The sequence below is a fragment of the Rattus norvegicus genome (genome assembly GCF_036323735.1).
Source record: "Rattus norvegicus strain BN/NHsdMcwi chromosome Y unlocalized genomic scaffold, GRCr8 chrY_unlocalized_11, whole genome shotgun sequence".
Classification (NCBI taxonomy): Eukaryota; Metazoa; Chordata; class Mammalia; order Rodentia; family Muridae; genus Rattus; species Rattus norvegicus.
This window is the reverse complement of record NW_026947369.1, coordinates 770,482-796,529: the sequence shown is the minus strand read 5'-3', so window position 1 is coordinate 796,529 and position 26,048 is coordinate 770,482. Positions and strand designations below refer to the sequence as shown.

General features: G+C 36.8%; 1 long non-coding RNA gene across 1 annotated transcript; it reads right to left on the bottom strand.

Moving 5' to 3' along the window:
• Window positions 1-6,249: 6,249 nt before the first annotated feature.
• LOC134484576 (uncharacterized) lies at window positions 6,250-20,553 on the bottom strand. The gene is made up of 3 exons (XR_010062051.1): window positions 19,779-20,553; window positions 16,160-16,356; window positions 6,250-15,207 (listed from the first exon to the last, which is right to left on the bottom strand). It is a non-coding gene; the product is annotated as an uncharacterized LOC134484576 (long non-coding RNA).
• Window positions 20,554-26,048: the final 5,495 nt, after the last annotated feature.

Sequence of the window (26,048 nt, the reverse complement as noted above, 5' to 3'; positions counted from 1 at the left end):
AAGTAAGGGACTGTATATACTCCCCCATAGTCACAGCTGCAATAGCCTTATTTATGTGGCTAAATTACCAGTACCATCCATGTTCATTGAACAGGACTTAAGCAAAATTAGAGAGCTGTTGGCTATCAGCAAGCTATTTCTGCCACTGCACTGCCCTTATGTTTATCCTGTCATGTTGATCATTGTGTTTTACAGGCATGATGTGAACAATCACTTGAAACTGACAAGACTGGTGATTGTAATTACATGCTATACTAGAAATTAGACCTGTGCCTGGCACATCTTTCTCTTTAATAGTTACTTTCTGATACTCAGGAGAACGTAAAAGTTAAATTTAGTCTTAAACTAACAAAAGGAAATTAAACTTTTTCCTGCTATAGAGCGTTTTTTAATTGAAGCAAAATAAATATTTACTTGATGTTGGGGAAATATAATTTAATAGTATAATCCAAACACCTTTTAAGTGATTGAAAGTCACATGTAGTTGGTAGCTGTCATACTTTCTAAAATTGGCATCAGGATTATAACTATGAAATATTCTCTGCTTTATGCAAATACAAAGGAATAATGAACAAAATTACGTACCAAGCTTCATGCTTTAGGTAAATAATTGCATTTATTCAATTGTATATAAGATTATATCATATTAGCTAGGTTTCAAGTGCATTATAATCATGATTAAATTATTAATTAAATATTAAAATAAGCATACTTGGGTTACCAAGTATAAATGGAAAATAAAATATATTAGAATAACCATAAATATTTATTAAAAGCAAAATGATGAAAATATTGTTTACATAAAAGCAGCCTGGAGCTATATGTCACCTTAAAGTTTTATAGTGTGTTCCAGTGAGGTGTCCCAGCAGATAAAATTTCATGCCTTGAAAAACCAAGAACCTAAATTTGATACCTACACATATATGTTTTGAAGACTTCAATATTCACCACAACACCTGCACACATAAAAGGCTACACAGAATATTAATAATGAGACTAATGAGAACAATAATAATAAGAAAAAGAAAAAAAACAAAACTATAGGAACATTTTAAATAAATAATATATTGTATTGGTCTTAAAATAGGAAATTAAACACTTTTTCTTAGTACACTAACTATTCAAAGGAAAACTAACAGGCTTTTACTTCATTCTATATGAAAGCAAAAACACATGAGATCGATTGTGCAGAGGACAGAAACAGACACTTATCCAAGGTTCTATAAGAAAAATTTGAAAGATCTACAGTATAATATTAACATATTTAATCAAACACATCTTACGATGATAAAGGAAAGAAAACTGGAAAAAATGATGGCTGAGTGTAGTCTCAGCACCTAGAATGTGCCAAGATGCCTCAAATACAAAGACACCAGAAATACATGAGAAAATGATAAATAGGTTGATTTTATTATGGAATAAGTATTGTAATATTAGCTTAGTGGTTAAGAGCACTTATACTCATAAGAGCAAACACATTCATTTTCCAACATCCACGAAGCCACTTGCAACCAGCTGTAAAAGCAGCTCCAGGGGATCTGACATCTCCTGGTCTCCCCAGGTGCCTGTGTCCATGTGCACAAATCTATTCATACGCATTCACACATAACAGATCACTCAAATAAAAAAGATTCATGAATGTATTTTCTGCACATATTATGAATAGTAAACATTCTACATATGCAAACACAATTGCTACAATATAATAAGAAAGAAGACAATTCGCAAATAGTATGAAGAGTAAATTAAGGATTAAAGCTTACACAGTTCAGTAAGGATAAAATGTTAAACTTCACTATTGAATTGCAATGTGGATGTTAAAAAAATCTAACATTTGAATTTATGAGTAAAACTATTTTATAAATTATTTTATTTAAATACATTCCTTCCATTGTACAATCTCCTTGTCCCCTCACACAGTTACTCATCCCATTCCACCTCTTCCTTCCCTGACTCCAAGACGATGTTCCCCAGATTCTGACAGGCCACATAATCCCTGGGGCCTCAAAACCCTCAAGGATTAGGTCAGACCAGGCAGTCGTCAGCTATACATGTGTCAGGGCATCAGAGCAGATAGTGTATGCTGCCTGGTTGTTGGCTCAGTGTCTGGGAGATATCAACAGTCCAGAATAGTTGAGACTGCTGGTCTTCCTATAGAGGTTGCCCCCCACTTCAACTTCGTCAATCCTTCCCCTAATCCAACAACTGACAGAAATCAGAGACTGTTACCGTTTTAAAATATATGTATCATTTAATTTTGAATGGTACACTATGGGTTCTTTCGCAAAAAATTGATAGCATTATGTATTTATTATAGTCTTCAGAGATGGAAATTTGGCAGTATTTATACAAGTATTTCATTACTTTACAGCATTGAGATCATTCCAACAATGTGTTTTGTAATTTAAACAAAATATATTGTAAATAATCACCACTGAGTACAGTGCCAAAGTCAGTGTCCATGCTGATTTTCTGTAGCGAACTTTACTTAATGAAAATGAAAATAATCTGAATGCCACAATTAGGTTATTATTTAAACAAATGAGTAATCTACCATTTATTAAATGCATGATATTCCATGAAGAAATTCCTCATGCACATGTATTCAAGATATATTGTTAAATGAAAAACAAATGAGAGAATATTGCATTATGTAATTAAACTTTATAAACAGAAGATTAACATATATTCTATAATTTTGTCAATGTAGAGTAAACCTGATACAAGAGCATGGGAGGCAGTAGACAGAACACTGGGAGTTCTAGGTCATTTTGAGCTACACAATGAGATCCAATTTTAAAAACAAATAGATCTGATTTGAAAGAATATCTGCCAAACCGATCTTAGTGGTTACATTTGGAAGTTTTAAGAAAGCAAGTTATTCTTTGACAATTCCATACATGCACAACACATGTATGGAAGCCCACTACACTCCCAATATCTTATCTTCCCCAACCAACATATCCTCTTTAGACCAAATCCCCTCAGCACATGCATATCTTTTATTTTTCCTTCATGACATCCTGGATTTAACCTGAGTCACTTTTGTGAAAAAGACCATGAATCTATACTCTTAACAACTTATAAGACACCAGTGGCTACATCATTTTCTATTCTCCAACACTTCGCTTAGTTCCTTTGAATAGGCAGGGTCAATATTATATAGGGTCTGTTCAGATAGATGTAAGTATTCTGAGTTCCTGAGTGCCACAACTGTATCAAGCTCAGAAGACAGCACCTCACAGATTTCCTTACCTATTAATTAGCCCTTGAAAGAGGCCAAGCCCTGCATATCACCTTATCTCTACACTGGAAGTTATCTCCGGTGGATAATCATTTGAAAATGAAAACTTAGTTTTCTCCAAGGGAATCTCACTGGGTAACCACACTAATTTTAAGGGTAGAATTCGTATAAAGAAATAAGGGAACTGAACAACATCTTTGGGGGATCCTTGTCTCATAATATGACAGGAGTTTTTATTCGGAATGTCTTTTTCCTTTTGTTATTTATTTATTTATTTATTTATCTATTAATTTTTACTCTGTATGCTTTGTGTATATATTTTTTCTTGGTTTTCTGTTTCCATGAAATACCTGATTGTGTGAATGGAAGTCTGTGTCTCTGTGTCTGTATCAGATTCTTGTAGCCTGCATTGGCTCTTTTCTATCTGTTGTTTTGTTCTATTCAAATTCATGAACTTTCATTTTATTTTTATCCCTTAGATGACTGTTTGTTTTCTAGTGAGAGTCAGAAGAATGTAGATACAGATGACTGGAGAGGAATAGAAGAAGGAGGGAATAGAGGAAAGGGAAATCATAATTCAAATACATTGCATGAAAAAGTCAAATTTTAAGAAAAGAATTTTAAAAAACATACTTTCTAGTGCCTGTCTGCCCACTTTTCTCAAAGGCTTAACAAATTTTATATTAAAAGTTAATAAAAATATTTTAAACCCTTTCCAAGGCAAGGAAAATTATTTGTTTACAGCCAATCTGGAACTGCAACTATGGGAGTGAAGCTTCTGTAGAGTTGCAATATTGCAATAGGAAATTCTTTAAATGCTTTCAGAGATATTAATCCACGGAAGTCCAGTGGGAGTTTCACATGATGGATGTTAGAAATTTTCAATGGGAAGATATACATTTTCGATACTTCAGTTTTCATGCAACTCTTCAAGATCAAATTAAATGTATGGGATACAATCAAGGAAGAGGTATGATCCTTTGAAATTTTCACAATTAACCCAAATAATACTAAAATACCATTAATAATTCAGAATATATTGTATCCTAAGCCCACATCAGCATGACAATTAAGAAATAGAAGTAGATGTGTATCAGTGGATAAAAGCTGTTTCTGGAGAGGCACTATTTTATTTCTGGGACAATTTCACTTCGTTGGTAGATGGGTTAAATTAAAGTTTGATAATGAAGGCCTTGCTGTAAAAGATCATTCTCTCTCAACAGGAATTTCAAACCCTGATGTACAGCATGCTAGCATTTCAATCAATCATCTGAAGAAACCTTGATAATGTCTTTATAACATTAAAATGACTGTACAGGAGTTAGTGTTAATCAACATCTCTTCTTCAAGCAAAATACTTCTCATTTCATCCTTTGGTGTAACAAGATTCCAAATTCAATTTCATGTAAATTAGATGAAGATGATGATGTTGATGTTGATGATGGTGGTGGAGGGGGTGGTGGTGTTGGTGGTGGTGTTGGTTGCGGTGGTGAATATGATGAAGAAGTCAAAAACGATCTTTTGGGACAGAGAACAAAGCCCATAATATATTCAGTGTTTTTCCTATCTTTATTGTGTCTAGGATCGAGAGTGAAAAATAATCTATTGTAAGTGCTATGTTGGGAAGGAAGAGGTTTAAGCTCATCAATAGCCCACTATCCATTACAAGAGAAAGCAAATTTGTCCTGAGAAATATATATATATATATATATATATATATATATATATATATATATATATATACTCACATGAAACCCTTACCATAACCATAGCAATGAATCAATTTAATTATGTGAGGCAGCAAATTGCCTTTCAGAGTTTAGCTAATTAATATAAAGTGATCATGTACAGAGTGCACTCCCTGGCTGTCAGGACCAAAGCCCATGAATTTTAGATCTTGTTGTCCTAGGATTTTAAAAGTGAATGACATAATTGATGGCAATGTGCAACTCTAAAAGTCTTACTATATAAGTCACAGAGACACCATAAGATATGCTGATTATCAGGTTAGAACTTTTATATTCATAAGTATTTGGAGTTTCAAAGAGTAAAATTGTTGAGGTTAAGAACTGGGCATTTTTAGGTTTGCATTTCAATCTCTATTGTGCAGTTTGGTTTTGGTGGATCATTACACAGTGTTTTATTTTATTTTATTTGAAGAAGTGATATAAGTTAACTGTACAGATTAATGAGTCTCAGTTTGATATTTCCATAATGCAGACAGCATGCACTGACCTAATGTAACTACATATTTTCACTGAATTTTCTGCAACTTACAAAAAGTTAGGATTCTCCATTCTATTTTTGGGAAAAAATGACTTCCATAGGATATAAAAATCCTTAATATATTTTCAGAACTTTTTCCTTATTTTAGAATTTTATTTATTCTTCACACACGAATACAATGTACCTTGATCACACCGATCCTTAACTTGGTTCTACTCTCTCTGGATTCATTCCATTTCCAGCTTCATGTTCTTTATATTTTCCTGTTTTATTTTCTTTATAATCTATTGGTTCACTGATTACTGCCTGTTGGGATCTTCCCTAATTCATTGTCTTAACTGTGTACAGGACTTGTGCATACGACTGTAGATGCAGTGAGTCCATTGGTCCGACAACTGTTTCATCTCTAGATGTCACGGTTGGATCCTCTCACTCCCCAATTTGGCCTTCTCCTTTTCTGCTGTTTCCCCATCCTTATGCTCAGCTTTCTTCTTCTCATGGTCTTAGCACTTATATAAGTTACACAGATCAACAGTAATTACTGCACAGTACACCTATACATTTCTCTGACCACAGATCATAAAAGTAGTAATGTATGGATAAAAACAGTTAGTATTGGAAGGCAGTTTAACAACATGGCCATTTAGCAAAACAGGAATAGTAGGATCCTCTCTATGGCCATGTGAGCCATGGGGAAAATGTGACCGTGTTTACAACATGACATCTGACTTTCCTTCTATAGTAGAGGCTTCAAGTCAAACAAACAGCAGTTGGCCATTTTCATAAAATTTATATAATAGTCTTCATATTTCTGGATTTTCAACTGGCACAATGATATCTAGTTTCATCAATATCCATGCCAATGATATAATTTTGCTCTTTTGATGGTTAAAAAAAAAGGTCTGGTGCCTATATAAATTATTTTTCCAATTTTGTAACATGGATATTTTGAACAGTGAGAAGGTAAATACAGTCATGGAGTTATACCTGGAATAGACATATTCCTCAAGGTACATATTCCTTCAGTGTTACTATTGAATCACAAATAATTTCAGTTTTCAGTTTTATATTAATTTCTTTAGTAGCTATATTGAATTTTAGATCCAACAAACATATACCAGGGTCCTTTGTTCCAGCAACACTATTCAAACACTGTCATTTGTATTTGTACTTCATCAACGATTTGTGGGTTTAGTAATTTTCATATAATTTTTGATAATTACTGTGCCATTATTTTAAGCATTTAATCAACCATATTGCATATTTAATTGCATTACTTTATTTCTGATGAATAAGGTATTTTGTGTCTTATAGATATGATCCATACATCAGATAAAGAGCCAGTAAAGTTTCTCCATCGTTATTTAGTTGGTATCTCTTAATGACACTCCATTGTGAACATGTGCCATATTTTCTGTATCCATTCTTCTGTTGATAAGCATCTAGGTTCTTTCCAGCTTCTCCTATTATAAATAAGGCTGCTATGAACATAGTGGAGCACGTGTCTTTGATACATGTTGGGGCATCTTTGGATATATGCCAAAGAGAGGTGTAGTTGGGTCTTCAGATAAATCAATGTCCAATTTTCTGAGGGACCTCCAGACTGATTTCCAGAATTGTTGTTCCAGTCTCCAATCCCACCAAAAATGGGGGGTGTTCCTTTTTTTCCACATCCTCGCCAGGATTTGCTATCAGCTGAGTTTTTGATCTAAGCCATTCTGACTGGTGCGAGGTGAAATATCAGGGTTGTTTTGATTTGCATTTACCTTATGACTAAAGATGTTGAACATTTCTTTAGGTATTTCCCTGCCAATCGATATTCTTCAGATGTGAATTCTTTGTTTTGCTCTGAACCCCATTTTTCAATAGGGTTCTTTGTATCCCTGCCGGCTAACTTCATGTGTTCTTTGAATATTTTGGATATACACTCTCTATCTGTTATAGGATTAGTAAAGATCTTTTTCCAATCTGTTGGTTGCCATTTTGTCCTAACAACAATGTCCTATGCCGTACAGAAGCTTTGCAATTTTATGTGATCACATTTGTCAATTCTTGATCTTAGAGCATGAGCCATTTTTGTTTTATTCAGGAAATTTTCTCCAGTGCCCATGTGTTTGAGATACTTACCCAATTTTCTTCCCTTAGTTTGAGTGTATCTGGTTTGATGTGGAGGTCCTTGATCTAATTGGACTAAAGGTTTCTACAGGGCAGTAAGTATGGATCAATTTGCCTTCTTCTACATGCTGACCTCCAGTTGAACCAACACCATTTGCAGAAAATGCTATCTTTTTTTCCATTGGATGGATTTGGCTCCATTCTCAAAAGTTAAGTGACCATGGGTTCATTTCTGGGTCTTCAATTCTATTCCACTGGTTTATATGCCTGACTCTGACTTAAAGCCATATGGTTTTTATCACTATTGCTCTGTAATACTCCTTGAGTTCAGGGATAGTGATTCCCAGGGAAGTCCTTTTATTGTTGAGGACAGTTTTAGCTATCCTGGGTTTTTTTTCCAGAAGAATTTATGAATTGTTCTGTCTAACTCCATGAAGAATTGGACTGAAATTTTGATGGGGATTGGAATGAATCTGTAGGTTGCTTTTGGTATAATTGCCATTTTTACTATATTAATCCTGCCAGTCCATGAGCATTGGAGATCTTTCCATTTTCTTAAATCTTTTTCACTTTCTTCGGAGACATGATGTTCTGCTCATGTGCTTATATCTTTTACTTGCTTGGATAAAGTCACCCTGAGATATTTTATATTATTTGAGGCTATTTTGAAGGGTGTCATATCCCTAGTTTCTTTCTCCGCTTGTTTAGCTTTTGTACAGAGTTATTTTTATCCCCAGGCCCTTTGCTGAAATTGTTTATCAGGCTTAGTAATTCTCTTGTGGAACTTTTGAGGTCACTAAGTATACTATCATATCATCTGCAAAGAGTGCTATTTTGACTTCTTCCTTTCCAAACTTTATCCCTTTGACCTACTTTAGTGTCTGCTTGCTCTGGCTAAGACGTCTAGAACTGTATTGAATAAGTTGTGAGAGAGTGGGCAGCCTTGTCTAGTCCCTGATTTCAGTGTGATTGCTTTAAATTTCTCTCCACTTAGTTTAATGTTAGCTATGTATTTGCTGTATATATTTAGGTATGGGCCTTAAATATCTGTCCTTTCCAGGACTTTTATCATCAAGGGATGTTGAATTTTGTCAAAATCTTTCTCAGCATCTAATGAAAGATTTTCATATTTGAGTTTCTTTATGCAATGGATTAGATTGTTGGTTTTCTGTATTAAAACATCCCTGCAAGTCTGGAATGAATCCTTCTTAATCATAGTGTATTATTGTTTAATGTGATGTCGGATTAGGTTTGCAAGAATTTCTTTGAGTATTTTTGTGTCGATATTGGTAAGAGAAATTAGTCTGAAGTTCTCTTTCTTTGTTGGGTCTTTCTGTGTTTTAGTTATTACAGCAATTGTGGCTTCATGAAAGCAATTCGGTAGTACTACATCTTTTCAATTTTATGGAATACTTTGGACAGTATTGTTATGAAAATTTCAGTGAATTTTGGATGGATTTTTGCATTAAACCTATCTGATCCTGGACTCTTTTTGGTTGGGAGAGTTTTGATGATTGCTTGTATTCCTTTGGGAGTTATGAGTTGTTCAAATGGTTTATCTTTTCCTGATTTAGCTTTGGTACCTAGTATTTGTCTAGGAAATTGTTCTTTTTCTCCAGATTTTCAAGTTTTGTTGAACATAGGCTTTTGTAGTAGATTGATTTTTTTTTAAATTTCCTCTTATACTGCTGTTAAGTCTCCCTTTTTAATATTTGATTTTGTTATTTTGGACACTCTCTGTATCCTCTGTTTAGTCTGGCTGTGGGTTAATATATACTGTTGATTTTCTCAGAGAGCCAGGTATTGGTTCTGTTGATTCTTTGTATAGTCCCTTTTTTTCTACTTGGTTGATATCAGCTCTGTGTTTGATTATTTCCTGACTTCTACTCATCCTGGGTGTATTTGCTCCTTTTTAATCTAGAGGTTTTAGGTGTGCTGTCAAGCTGCTGATGTATCCTCTCTCCTGTTTCTTTCTGTAGGCACTCAGAGCTATGGGTTTTCCTCTTAGAACAGCTTTCATTGTGTCCCAAGAGTTTGGGTGTATTGTACCTTCATTTTCATTGAATTAGAAGAAGTCTTTAATTTCTTCTTTTAATGTTTCCTTGACCACGTTATCATTGAGTAGTGCATTATTCAACTTCCATGTATATGTTGGTGTTCTTTCCTGATTGTTTTTGAAGAACAGCCTTAGCCCATGGAAGTCTGGTAGAGTGCATGGAATTATTGCTATATTTCTGTATCCTTTGAGGCCTGCTTTTTGACTGATTATATGATCAGTGTTGGAGAAAGGGCCATGAGGTGGTGAGAATAATGTATTTCCTTTTGTTTTGGATAGAATGTTCTCTAAATATCTGTTAAGTCCATTTGGTTTATACCTTCTGTTAGTCTCTCTATGTATCTGTTTAATTTCTCTTTCCGTGATCTGTCCAGTGGTGAGAATGGGGTGTTGAAATCTCATACTCTTATTATTTGCGGTGCCATATGTTCTTTGACTTTAGTAAGGTTTCTTCTTTGTATATAAGTGCCCTTGTATTTGCAGCATAGATATTTATGATTTCGAGTACATCTCGGTGGATTTTTCCTTTGATAAATATGAAGTGTCCTTCGTTATGCTTTTGAAGGACTTTCGGTTGAAAGTTGATTTTGTATGATATTAGAATGGATACTCCAGCTTGCTTCTTCAGACCATTTCTTTGGAAAGATTTTTCCAGTCTTTTCCTCTGATGTAGTGTCTGTCTTTGTCTCTGAAGTGTGTTTCCTGTAGTGCAACATGCTGTGTCCTCAATACATATCCAGTGTGTCAATCTGTGTATTTTTAGTGGGTAATTGAGTCCATTGATGATGAGAGATATTAAAGAATAGTGATGGTCGCTTTCTGTTATTTTCATAATTGCAGGTTAGAAAATGATTGTGTGCTTCTCTTCGATTTGTTGTGAAAAGATTAATTTCTTGCTTTGTCTATGATGTTACTTGCCTCCTTGTTTTGGGGCTTGCCAGTTAGGGTCCTTTGCAGGACTGGATATGTAGAAAGATATTCTGTAATTTGGTTTTGTCATGGAATATTTTGGTTTCTCCATCTATGTTAATTAGGAGTTTTGCTGGATACAGTATCCTGGGATGGTGTTTTTGTTCTCTTAGTGTCTGTATGACATCTGTCCAGGATCTTCTGGCTTTCGTAGTATCTGCTGAGAATTCTGTTTTAATTCTGATAGGTCTGTCTTTATATGTTACTTGACCTCTTCCATTACTGCTCTTAATATTTTTATTTGTTTTTCGATTTTGGTGTTTTGAGTATTATGTGATGGGACGATTTCCTTTTCTGGTCCAATCTATTTGGAGTTCTGTCGGCTTTGTGTATGTTTATGGGCATCTCTTTCTTTAGATTAGGGAAGTTTCTTTCTATAATTTTGTTGAACATATTACTGTCCCTTGATGTTGACAGTCTTCACTCTCTTCTAAAACCTGTTAAGCTTAGGTTTGATCTACACATTGTGCCCCGCATATCCTTTATGTTTTGGGCTAGCTGCTTTTCCATTTAAATTATCTTTGACAGTTGTGTCAATGATTTCTATGGAATCTTGTGCTCCTTAGATTATGTCTTCAATCTCTTTTATCCTGTTGGCGATTCTCGCACATGTGACTCCTGGTCTCTTTCCTAGGTTTTCCATTTTCAGAGTTGTCTTCCTTGTGCTTTCTTTATTGTGTCTATTTCTATTTTTAATCCAGGGTGGTTTTGTATATTTCCTTCTCCTGTTTTGCAGTTTTTCCAGTAGTTCTTTAAGGTACTTTTGAGTTCACTCTTTCAGGGATTCTACTTGTTTACTTCTGTATTTTCTATTGTCCTTTGTATTCTTAAAGGAGTTATTTATGACCTTCTTAACACACTCCCCCGTCATGATAAAATGTGAATTTAAATCTAGATCTTGCTTTTGTTTAGATATACACTGTTTGTTTTGATGGGAGAATTGGGTTCTGTTGTGCCTAAGTAGTCTTGATTTCTGTTGCTTGTGTTCCTGACTAGCCATCAGGTTGTCTCTGTAGCTAGCTTCTCTTGGTCTTTCTGTCGGTGGTTGACCGCCCAGTAGGCTTGTGTGTCAGGATTGCTGTAGACCTGTTTTCCTGTTTTGTTTTACCCAGTTATGGGAACAAAGTATTCTGTTCTCAGGCATGTAGTTGCTCCTGTCCACTCCCTTTCATCTTTCCCTGTGGGCGGGAACGAGAAGGAAATTCCCATACTTCTCCTAGGTCCCACTGTAGGGTGGGGACACTGATGGCACAAAATGTTTTCCTCTTGAGTCAGGAATCTTGGCAGAGTGTAGTCCTCTCTGGTTTCCCAGGAGTGTCTGCTTCTCTGAAGGTCTAGTTCCCCCACACTCAGGATTTTGGTACAAGGAGCTGTTTGACCAGTTCAGTTCAGATCCAGGCACAGTCTGGAACATGGTGCTCCTTTAGATTTACTCCTCCTATATTCCTGTGTCCAGAAGCACTAGGCAGTTTTGTCTTGGGCTAGAGGTGTGGGCAATGGTGGGCAGAAGTGGCAGTCTCTGTTCCTTGTACGCTTGGTATTGCCCACACTCCTGGGTGATCAGCTCTCTCTCCCACAGCAACTAGAATCAGGGAGCTCTGGGCCAGGACCACAGAAGTTCAGGAGCCTGCAAGAAACTGGAACTGACTGGTCCCAGGGCAGTTCTGCCTTTGTGTGTCCTGAGACCACCACTCAGCTCACTTCAAGCAGAAAAGTTTGATTCACCTCTTGTCTCAGGCCTGAAGTCACTCGTTGGGCTGACTTGCAGATTTCCATGAAGGCTGTAACCAAAATTGTTCTGCCCCTACTGCCCCTAGGTCCCTATTAACAGGAGGCCCAGATGGAGCTAGGTGTTTTTTTCTTGAGTCAGGACTGTGAGCAGAGTTCTCAGGGGTTTCTGCCCCTCTGACAATCTAAGACTTCCTCAACCCACATGAGATTAGGGTGTAGAATAATGTTAGGACCAGTTCAGATCCAGGAGCAGTTTGTACTGCAGGGCTCCTGAAGCTTGACTACTCCTATATTCATGTGTCCAGAGGCACTCTGCAGTTTCCTCTTGGGCTAGGAATGTGTGCACCGGTGATCAGAAGTGGCAATCTCTCCTTCCCTGTGGTCTCAGTATTGCCCACTCTTCTGGGTGATCAGTTTTCTGTCCCACAGAGTTTCCAAAGGAGATTCAAATGTTAATTCCCTATCCTACAGGTCTCCAGTCTTTCCAATTCTCCTCCAAAGTGTATTGGAAAAGACCCTTCTGTTCAAGGGGAGTACAACAAATCCCATCAGACAAAGAGGGCTGCAAAAGTTCTTGTCTTAAAGGTTATCTATGTGTTTTCTCATATTCCACAAATGGATTAAATCCTGCCCTGTCTCCCCATGAGACTTTACTACCTTGGCCAGCTGCCAAAGCAGGGATCAGAGCCATGTCCACTCACAAAGACAGACAAAGATGCCTCCCATCTCCACCAAAGTGCCTTATGCAATCTGATTCGGGTAAAATGAGTTTGAAACCTGATTCTGCTGACAAAGGGAATTTCAGAAGTACCCTATTAAACCAAGAGGACCTTCAATGTCCTATACTATTAAGAATGGGCTTAAATAATCACTTATGGTCCAAGGGGGACAAAATCCCCAAGTGAACCTCATAACACACATACCAGCCCAAGCAGAGACAAAATTTTCTGCATTTACACCATTAGTTCAAGGACCACTGCCAGTTTCAGAAGGGGCTCTTGAGAATTCCAAACACATGTAAGATGTGTTAGAAAATTCTGAGTCCACCCAAGGAACTCTTACGCCTTCCGAACATAAAAAAATATGTTCTAGCACCCTCACCATTTCCCCTTGTACTGCAAATGTCCCTATACAACAGAGAATTATTCAAATATCTTCTACCACTGAAAAGGACCCACGTGACTTGTCATTAGGCTCAAAAGAGCCAGGTTTATCACAACACACAGTCAATGAGCCATGCAGGCTCCATATTTATACAATGTGCAGAGAAGATAAAACATCTCCTACATCCTCAGGGGACTCTAGGTCATTTTGTCCTGAACGGAGAGGTTCCAAAATTTTCCACATATAAATCAGAGATGCTAGAATTTCCAAAACTGAGCAGTATTCTCTGAGTAGTACTCTATCTCATAAAGATTCTGTGAGACAAGAAACATCTACAAAAGAGTTCTACCCACAGCCACATCTTTAGGATTGGCTTGTGGATTGGACACATGTGCAAAAGATGTTCTAGGACATATTCCATCTGTAGAGAAGGTTATGGGTCGAATCATATGTGAACCAGGAGTAGGGGAACATGATATGCAAACACCAGTGTCTGTAGCATCCCCGAAATCTGAGGAAAGGGATTCCTTGGATTCCATTAGTGCAAAAGAATGCATATGACCTCCGCAAACTTCACAGGAGTCTATAGAACTTCCTTATCTCCTCAAGATTAGCCATCTTCCCCAACTACAGAAGATGCTACACACTCTTCCAAATATGCAGAAAGGGTTGCCTGTCCTTCTTTATACCCACAAGCGGACCCAGAACATTTGTAAAATACTTCAATGGCTCTGCACTTTTCCTTACCTTCTGAAGGGGCCTTGGAACCTGTTTTGCCTGTCAAGCAGGCTAGGGAAACTGACTCTTCTATACGAAAGTCTGTTTCCTCTTCTCTAGCAAAAGAAATATTTCTTGGAACTTCCTCAATTAGTCAACAATATGTAGAAACATCCTTATCTGCTCATGAGGCTCTCAGCCCTCTCACATATGCCCATGATGCTGTAGGAGAGGTCTCATCTTCAGAGGTAGCTCTAATACCTACACCCCATTTTGATGTCAGTCAGGATTTCTAAACATGTACAAGGTACATTAAGACCTTCCTCATCTGAGAAGGATGTCTTAGGATCTACTGCATCTGAACAGCATGCTTTACAACTATCCCCATCTACCCAAATAGATTTCTTTCACATGTCCACTCTGGACAGAAATACTCGATATTCTCCCTCTTCCAAAATGGACCACAGGCATCCAGTTTCTAGAAACAGTGGTTTAAGGTTTGTTCCTTCTGATGGAGTCTTGAAAAATTTCTCCTCTAAGGAAGACAGTTTCAACCTTCCCCCTTCTGCCAAAAGAAATCTTGTGCTATCTTCTTCTGCAAAAGAGACACCAAAAGCTACAACTACTCCTCAGGTGAGTCCCACACATTCTCCATCTGTCCAAAGGGCCGTGGAATTTTCAAAAAATGACGAAGGAAATGTGGAAAGTTACCAATCCTTTCAAGGGAATGCTGGACATCTCATGTCTTCCAAAGATGCTCAAAGTGATTTGTTATTGTGCAAATTAGACTTCAAAAATACAAAACCCTTTTATATTTCCAAAGGTCTGACGGAATGTCCACATCAAAAAAAAATCATTTGGACCTTATGCCATTAGCCCATGCATCTAAAAATCAATCTGGCTCTAATACTCTTCCTGGAATACATTGACCACCAGCCATACAATCCCCAGGACAATTGAAATCTAAAAAGGGGTATCTAGAAACTTTACCATCTGCCCAAAAGTCTTTAGGATGTTCAGCAACTTCTCCAAGAGCTCGGTGCACCTAGAGAACAAAATAACTATAGTCATCTTCCCAGGGTATTTTCCCTAGAACCACATATTTCTTCTTTTATTTTATATCAAGACAGAAGGCCAGCTTCCTTCTCCCCATCTCTGATCTCTTCATCCTATCTGTTCTCCCTTCCAAATGCCTCTTTACTTCGAATTAGAGGCCAAATAGTAAACCATAGATATATAGAAGGAATATCTGAGAGGTAGTTGCTGTCAAGATAAACCTTGTGATGTCACAGAGGAAGCTAGTGTTCTCCAGGAAGCAAGAGATTTTTCATGGAGGGTCTAATGATGATGTCACTGAGAAGTGCCATGGCCTACCTGCTGAACAGCTTTCCTTACATTGACCAGATTTGGAGGTGCCCTCTCCAGGAGTGTTTCCTGTGACACAGTAGAAATCTTTACATGCTACATCTCTCTAAAGCTGGAGACTTCTCTCTTCTTCATTAGTGATCACATGCTCTGAATGAAGAAAGTTATTCAGGGATTTGTCATGGGTAGAAAAGATCTAGGAACAAGGAAGGAAGGAGATTCTACTCGAGATTTAATTTACTCCACTTTCCAACCTTCTGACATAAATTTCAATTCCCTAGATTTAATCTGTTTCCTAGTTGCCACTATTTTCCCTACATACCTTTAATTGAATGAATATTGTGCTACATTTTGTGACTGGAAATTCATGGACCGGGGGCATCATTTATGTTCCTGCATGTGTATTCAAAAATTTCATTTTTCCAATTCCATTTTGCAATGAATTTGTCAACTAATGGGGCCCACTTATAGAGTGAATATAAGAGTGGAAATATAGTGTACCTACTTCAAATGATCAACTCCCCAATCCTTATTTTATCTATAAATTACCAGACATCAGTTAAGCAAAGGACAGCATGGACTATAGAATTTGGTTCTGTAGTTCTATTATATATCTTTTCTCTAATACCAACCTTCCTGTTTGTCCAGGGAAAGACTTGATGATTTTGGATGTTTTACCATGATTCTTCCTTCAGGCCAAACATTAGTTTCTGGGTGATGGGCAGCAAGAGGAATGGCTTGAGGTCCAGTGAAACCTCAACTTCAGTAGGTTATGAGAACAGGAGGGAGTCTATTTGGCATTGTCATTTGTGGATCATATATTCTTGACCTAGTTAGGCACAATCCATGTAAATATTCCATCAAAAATCGTAGTTGTAGGAGCCACCAAAAGTATATATAAGTTTAAAAGTATATATAAAGTATATATATATGATAGATAGATAGATATAGATATAGGTATAGATAGATATAGAAATAGGTATAGATATAGTTATAGATATAGATGATATAGATATAGTTATAGATGATATAGATATATATTTTAGGTATAGATATAGATGATATAGATATAGATAAAGATATAGAGATAGAGATAGAGATAGAGATAGATAGATATAGATAGATATAGATATATAGATATACCAGGCACCAAAACTAGATAGGATGATTGAAGCTAAGAAGATCATACTGCCAGGAACTGGATATAGATCATTCATGAGAGAACCAGCTAGAGCATGTCAAATACAGAAGTGAATGTTAGTGGCAAACCAGAGAACTGAAAATGGACCTCTTGTTTTAAGATGATAAGAAAGGATTACAACTGAATGGACTTTCAAACCCATAAGAACAACAATTCAACTAAGTAGAGATTTCTGGTACTAAACCAATATTCAAAGACTGGGCATAGACAGACTATGGCTCCAACTGCATAGGTATCAGAGTATGGTCTTGTTGAGCCCCAATGGAAGGAGAAGCCCTTGCTCCTCCCTAGGTTTGCCTCCCAATTCAAGGAAATGTCAAGGTACAGTAAGGGGGGTTATAGAAGAAGGTTAGTGGGACTGTTTAGGGATCTCATGGACAGGAAACTGGGATAAAAATAACATTTGAAATGTAAATATAAAAATATCCAATTAGGAAAAGTAATAAAAATTGCTTAAAAAATAAAAAAAATATGACAGAAAAAAAGAAAAGTTAACTGCCAGCTAATCATACCTATTGACTCAGAAATCTAAATGGTAACTGTCAGGGAATGGTAGTCAGAGTAATACTAGTGGAAAGACTGAGATGAAGAAATCTCAAATAGAAGCACTTCTCTCTCCCAGTTATCAGTGTCAGACCCAAACTTCACTATAGGAATCCAAAGCAAGGAGGACTGTACTCTGAGCTGAGGACACAATACTTGTCTTTCCCTTCTTCCTTAGGACCTTTCTCTTCTGGGAAAAATTATAAAAGCCATGAGCTCTCACAGAACAACTGGGCCCTTTCCAACACCTGGATTTTGGAATAAAGAAATGAATGATATAAACTCTCTGACATCAAGGAAACATAACAAGAAGGGATGTCCAGACGCTTCTGGGAAGCCCTCGTTCCTGGTTCCCTTATGATAAGATTCAGATAAAGGCTATCTCTTCAGCAAACCAAGTCAACCCATAAACAGGGCTCACTGAGCTTTCCTCTGGGCCAAGTATTTTTTTTTATACAAATACACTCCCAATTGGTTCTTTATTCTGAATTGAAGGCCAATTATGAAACCCTGGAGGTACTGAAGGAATATCCAAGAGTCTGTTGCTGTCAGCACAACACTTGTGACATCACAGAAGAAGTTAGGGCTCTCCAGGATACAAGAGATTTTACATGGAGGGCTTAATGATGATGTCACTGAGAATTGCCATAGCCTACCTGCTAAATGATTTCCTTACATTGACCAGATTTGGAGGTGCCATTTCCAAAAGTGTCTCCTGTGACACAGTAGAAACCTTTACATATTCATCTCTCTAAAACTAGAGACGTCTCTCTGCTTCATTAGTGGGTACATGCTCTGAATAGAGATAGTTTGTTAGGGGCTTGGCATGGGTAGAAAAGATCTAGGAACAAGGAGTGAAGGAGATTCTTCTGGAGATTAATTATTTCCCCAGGTCCAATCTTTTGACATATAGTTCAATTCCCTAGGTTTCGTCAGTTTTCCATATGCCAGTATTTTCCCCACAGAACTTTAATCAAGTGAATATTGTTTTACATTTTCTGATTGTACATTAATTGACAGGAGACATATATATTCCTGCATGTGTACTCAAAAATTTCATTTTTACAATTCCATTTTTTTTGCAATGAATTCGATAACAAACTTGGCCCAACTATAGAGTGACTAAACAGTGGAAATGTTGTGTACCTACGTCAAATGATCAACTCCCAAATCCTTATTTGATCCTAATATTACCAGACATCAATAAAGCAAAGGACCACATGGACTATATTTTACCATGATTCTTTCTTAAGGCCAATATAAGAAACAGGAAGATGGCAGGGTGAAGAAAGCTAGAGGAACAGTGAAACCTCAACTTCAAGTACAGGAAAGAGTCTATATAACATTGTCATTTGTAAATGGTACATTCTTGACCTAGTTGTGCAGAATCCATGTTAACATTCCACCTAACCAAATAGCTGGAGGAGGCACCAAAAGTGTGTGTGTGTGCGTGTGTGTGTGTGTGTGTGCGTGTGTATGTGTGTGTATATCAGTCACCAGTAATAGATAAGATTTATGAAGCTAAGAAGTGCATTCTGCCAGAAAACGGATTTAGATATGTTTTGAGAGACACAACTACAGCATGTCAAATAAAGAAGTGAATGCTAGTGGCAAACCAATGAACTGAAAATGGACCTCATTTTGGTAGAATTTGAGAAAGGCTAACATGAGCTGAAGGAACCTTCAACCCCATAAGAACAACAATGCTAATGAAACAAAGTTTTCTGGTACGAGACTAATATTGAAAGACTCTACGTGAACAGACCTATGTCTCCAACTCCAGAGAATGGCCTTGTTGGGCAACAGTGGAAGAAGAAGCCCTTGGTACTCTCCTGGTTTGATTCACAGTTAAAGAGAATTTGAAGGGACAGTAAGGGGGGGTTATAGAAGAAGTTGAGAAGGACCGGTTAGGGATCTAATGGGAGGAAACTCTTAAAGGGAATAATATTATAATTGTAAATAGAGAAATAAACATTTAAAAAGACAAATAAATTTGTAAAAATTAAAAAAAATAAGATATAAAAGAAAAGAAAACTGACAGCTAAACACAGCTATTGACACAGAAATCTAATGGGTCACTTTCAGGGAATGGTAGTCAGAGAAATAATACTGGAAAGACTGAGATGGTGAAGTCTCAACTAGAAACACTTCTCTTTCCCGATATCAGTGTCAGACACAAACTAAACAATAGATATAAATAGCATGGAGGAGTTTACTTTGAGCTAGGGACAAAATACTTGTTCTTCCCTTCTTCCTTAGGTCCTTTTTCTTCTTGTCAAAAAGAATAATAGCCATGAGCTCTCAGAAAGAAAACTGTGCCCTTCCCAACACTTTTGAAATAAAGTAATGATAGAAACTCTCTGAGTTCAAGGAACCATAATATTCAGGGAAGTCCAGATGCTTCTGAGAGTTTCCCAGCTCTTGATTCCCATATGTGGAAGGCTCAGGTCAAGGCTGTCTCTTAAGAGAACCCACTCAACCCCTACAAAGGTCTCACGTAACTTTACCATGGACCACACATTTCTTCTTTTTTATACCAAGACAGAAGGCCAGGTTCCTTCTCCCCATCTCTGATCTCTTCATCCTCTTTTTTTTTTCTCTCTCAAATGGCTGTTTATTCTGAATTACAGATCAATTAGTAAACTCTAGAGGTACTGATGGAATATCTAAGAGGCAGATGATGTCACAACACTTGTGACATCACAGAAGAAACTAGGGCTCTCCAGGATACAAGAGATTTTTAATGGAGGGCCTAATGATGATGTCACTGAGACTTGCTATGGCCTACCTGCTGAACAGATTTCCTTACATTGACCAGGTTCAAGAGTGCCTTTTCCAGAAGAGTCTCTTGCGAAACAGTTGAAACCATTACATACTACATCTCTCTAAATCTATAGATTTCTCTTGGCCTCATTAGTGGTTACATGCTCTGAATGAAGATAGTTAGTCAGGGACTTGACATGGGTAGAAATCACTTAGGAACATAAAGTATAGGAGATTCTTCTACATAACATTTTTATTCCCAGGTTCATTCCAGTGACATACAGTTAAATTTTCTAGGTTTTCTCTGTTTCCCAATGGGCAGTATTTCCCTATAGACCATTAATTTATTGAATATTGTATTACAAAAAATGTGATCATGTTTTAGTTTTCTTCTCTTGCATAGTGTTGAAAAAGTGATACCCAATACAGTATTAGAACAAATATTACATAGTAACCTAAAGAAAACAAATTATTCCCAAAGCCAACATAACTTCATTAGTAAGCAATTTGATTTTACAGAGAAATGGTTAAGTATTGTATTATTTATCTTCAAAAATACTCTTATAAGAATCTTTAAAAAAACAGTAATATAAACATCTGTATAAAAATGTCATCTGCTTCAAATTATCAGAGTGCACATCTGTGATTGGGAATCATTATTAAATCCTATCAGGAAGCAGAGGGTAAAACTGGTTCAGAAATCAGTCATCAACATTCCAGCCTTTGTTACAGTCACACCATAAGTCTGTGCCGCCATTTTTCTTGATCCCTGACCTTAAAAGATCCCAGCCTTTCTGAACTACCAATTGTTCCATACATTGTTTTTTATAACAGAGTCAGTACGGAAAAGATCTTAGGCAGCTTCACAATCAATTTTATTTTTCCAAATGCTTTTTAAGGGTTGTGGTCCTTTTTAAGGGTTGTGACAATTCTACATTTCCTTGGTCAACGATAGAAGCACTGATCTACCCCAGGGGCAATTGCTAAAAGACCTGGACCACGGTTATTGCAAATGCCAATGGCTCTGCCCTCTGAGTGGTGGGAAGCTCCATGAGGATTTTCATGCTCTTCTTAGATTAAGAGAGAGTGATTGCAATAACTGAGTGACACTCTGTGTGAAGTTCTCGTGGGGTTCATGACTCACCAAGGTCCAAGGAGACTGTGCTGAAGAGTGGGCCATACCCCAGGAGTTCTAAAGCTGTTTGTAAAGCCTCCTTCACAGGCCTTGGCCATACTCCATGTCAGAATCAATTTTGAACTATGCTTTTACCCTGGATAGAATTTCAAATACTATAAAGAATAGGGATAGTGGGCAGCCTTACATTGCCCTTGATTTAATGGAATTGCTTTATGTTTCTTTCCCTTTAGATTGATGTTGGGTACCGGCCTGCTGTCCATTGCCTCTATTATGTTTCTGCATAGGAATCATATCCCTGATTGGTCTCATGCTTTTAACATGAATGGGGGTTGGAATATTTTTGCAAGCTTTTTCAGCATATAATGAGATTATCATGTGGTTTTTCTCTTTCAGTTTCACTTTATAGTGAAATATATTGATGGATTTTCAGAAATTGAACCATCCCTGCCTCCCACTAGAAATTAATAATTACACAGCATAAACTACAGAAAGTATCTCACATTTACATGCATACTCCAATAGCTCCCCAGAAAACAAAAACAAAAAGTACAAACAAAAAAACATGCACCCCACTGAAAAGAAGTAATACTCACATACCTTCTCAAACATCCCAATCGAAAACACAAAAACCAAAAAACATGCAAGCAAAAAAACCATGCTTCCGCAACATCTCATTAATACCTTTAAGCATTAATGTCCTCTACTCAACAGTAAAAGGACACAGGATAACACAATGGATTTAAAAAGAGGAAACATCCTTCTGTTGCTCCCAAGAAACACAATCCAGGTACCGAGCTAGACACACCTCAGACCAAGGGGTTGGAAAAGTTTTTCCAAGCAAATGGACACAAGAAACAAGATGGTGTAACCATTCTAACATCCAGCAAATCAGACTTTCTACCAAAGGTAATGAATAGAGACTGGGAAGGACACTTATTATGCATCAGAGGAAATATCCACCAAAATGGCATCTCAATTCTGGATGTCTATAAGACAAAGACAAAATCAGCAATATTGGTGAGAGAAATATTGCTGAAGTTTAAATATCACATCGAAGCTCAACATTAATAGTGGGGTCCATCAATGTCCCACTCTCACTAAGGGCAGACCATTGAAACAGAAACTAAAAAAATAAATAAATAAATAAATGATGTCCCTAACACGGGGTTCAATTAAATTGACCACACTGATATCTACAGAATAGTTCACATGAACACAAAAGTATACACTCTCTTTTCAGTACCTCATGGAACCTTATCCTAAACTGACCTTGTTCTCCCACTATAAACAAGCCACAACGGATACAGAAAGACTATGCTAAGCATTGGATCTTCTCAGATCGCCAGGGATTAAAACTGGACTTCAACAATAAGAAAAAATATATAGGGGTTGGGGATTTAGCTCAGTGGTAGAGCGCTTGCTTAGCAAGTGCAAGGCCCTGGGTTTGATCCCCAGCTCCGGAAAAAAAAAAAAAATATATATATATATATATATATATATATATTCATTGAAATTCAATAGCTCCAAACTGAAGAACCACAAGTTCAGAGAAGACAAGAAAAAGAAAAAGCATTCCTAGAATTTAATGAAAATGAAGGCACAGCTTCCCCAAACTTAAGGGACGTAAGGAAAGCAGTGTTAAGGGGAACATGCATATGCAGCACAGGGAGCTTTCATAAAGAAATCAGAGTGACCGCACACTAGCAACTTCCCAGCATACCCTAAATCTCTAAAATAAAAATAAGCAAATACATATTAAAGTAGGGGACAGAAAGAAATGATCAAACTCGGGGTGAGAGTGATCCATCAGAAACAAAGTGAATACAAAAATTAACAAAAAGTAGAGCTAGTTCCTTGGGAAAATCAAGCAGACATACAAAGCCCTAAACAAATAATGTAATAGGAGGTAAGACAGCATCCAAATAACAAAATCAGAAATGAATAGGGAGCCGCATAGATGGACACTGATGAAAGTCACAGAATCATTAGGTGTCAAAAACCTGCTGTCTGCAAAATTAGAATCTCTGAATTAAATGGATGATTGTATCGAAGGATAACACTGACCACAGGTAAACTGAGGTCAGATAAACTATGTGAATAGCTCTACAACACTTAAAGAGTAATTTAACCTTTAAACAGTAATTAAAAGTTTGCCCACTGTAAAATTCCCAGGGCCAGATTGATTGAGCACAGACTTCTACCAGATTTTCAAAGATATCTCAACCTACACCTAAACACAGAAACAGAAGGAAAATAGCCAAACTGATTCCATGACAGCATTGTCGCCCTGACACCAAAATCACAAATCAACTCAACAAAGAAAGAATTTCAGACGAATTCCCTGACGAACATTGGTGGAAAAAAGACTAGGTAAAATGCTTGAAAACAAAATCCAAGGACATTTCAATCCGCCATCCAGCGACATTTAGTAGGCTTGCTCCTGAGGATGCAGGAGTAGATCAATCGATGAAAACTTATCAAAGAAATCCACCATATTAACAAACTGAACTGAAAAAAAAATTCTGCCCTCAGCACTTTCCATTAACGTGGGAGCTCTTCTTTGATTTTACTTTTTGGTAGTTGCATATCATGCAATATATATATATATATATATATATATATAGTAACATATTAAATTGTTATATCTTAATATTATAATATATAACTAATATTAATGTATTATATTAATATTAACATTTTGTATTATACATTAAATTATATTAATATGGTAAATATAATTAATATTGATATGTTATGTTACAATATTAAATTAATAAATAGTGATATAATAAATTAAATGAAATATTACATTAATATTTCAAAATTAATATATTAATTATTAATATATTTAATATGAATTTTTAATATGCACTATTACACAATGGTGTGAAGGAGCAGAATTGAAGAAACAAAGAAAAAAATGCAAGACTATCTCTTTAGATGCTGAAAAAGCCTTTGACAGAATAAATCGTCCTTCGCTATTTTTGGTCTCAGGGAGACCAGGGATGACAGGCACATACATAATGCAATAAAATACTAAAATAAATACAAAAATATTACATAAAATGAAATAAAGCAGTCCACCAGTTAATACCAAATATGGGGGGGAAACAAAAGGCAATTCGACTAAATTGGAGAATGAGAACAGACTGCTCATTTCGCAGCATCCTTTCAGAAAAATCCTTAAATTCCCAGCTAGAGCAATAAGACAACCAAAGGAAGTCGAGGGGATGATATTGGAAAATCAGAACTCAGTGTATCACCATTCACACATCATATAATAGTGAACATATGTGATCCCAAAGATTTACCAGAAATGACCTACATATGAATAACACCTTCAGCCGAGTGGACGGATGAAAAATAAAATGAAAATAATCTGTCATGCAAATAACAGAGAGGCTGAGAAGAAATTAGGGAAGCAATGCCATTCACAATGGGCATATGTATATATATATATACATATATACATACATATATATATATATATATATATATATATATATATATGAAATATAAAATAACTCTAACCTAGCACATCAGAAACATGTCTGGTGTGAACTCCAAGTCTCTGAAGAGAGAAACTGAGGAAGGTAGCAGAAGACAAAAAGACCTCCCATGCTCATGGACAGGTAGGATTAAGAGATTCAAAGAGGCCATCTTACTTTTGGGTGAAGATACAAAGTTGCTATCTCACTGTCAGGTGTGACATGGTTGCCAAAGTGCATGCACGACAAGACGCAATCTTGCAGTCATGTGTGGAGTCAAAGACGACATCTTGCTATTTGGGTGTGACATGGTTGCCCAATGAGCACATGTTACCTCATTGGCTGTGGAGGCAGGGTCAACCTGAAACATCTCTAGCTTTCTAACATGCAGATGGTATCACAATTTCTAAATCACATAAGTCACCGAAAATAACCAGGGTAAAAATCTCTAACAGAGGATGGCAGCCACTACTGGAGAAGGAAATGGATTTGGCGTCTGTAAGAACAAACTGCTCATGCCACACCATTCAATCAGCCCAAGCATCATTGGATGAGGAGATCTAGATTTAGATACTGAATGTTTAATGTTTTCTTGGGAAATTTTAGCTGCTTGCTACGGTTCACTATTATCAGGAAATATTTGAAATGGTATACTATGCAGCTGTGAAAAATAAGGACATTGTGAAGCTGCAGTCAACTAGATGGAACGAGTTGAGAAACCTGAAACCTCTGAGTGAGATCATTGAAGACCTCGAGAAAAGGGAACACTGGGCCTGGGTCACTGAAGACACAGAATTCCATAGAAATTACAAGAGACATGACCGAAGAAGGAACAACTTTGTCTACTGGACTATGGAGCAATGGTTAGAGACCCTACAAGGGGAGATCTCTATTAACAGAAAATTTAATCCAGAAATACTGTTGAGGAAAGCTTGTTGGAATTTCTGAACCCAATGAACCCATAAGAAAACACACAATCTGGTTATTATAATTACAATCTATACATGTGTATTGGGCAGATCTAACGCTATCATAATGTATTCCCCAACCAGAAAACACGTTGCTACATGTGCTTTCTCAAGGACATATGGATTCTTTCCATCATTACTTCCTCCTCTTTTTCTTCAGTCCTCTGCCTTTCCCTCTTACCCTCTTCTGCCTCTCTACCTAACCCCGCAGCCAAACCTCCAGTACCAACTTTCCCCTCTGGCTCTCAGTAATAGGCTCTAGCATTTACTGACCGGTTATAATGGGAAGAAGGTTCATATGCCATCTCCTAAGTCCATGACAGAGGGCCAGTCGGGGGGAAACCTCCTTTGAGGAAGCAGATAAATATCAGGATACAAATTACTTTTGCTGGGGGAAGAGCAAATACTTATAATGCTTTC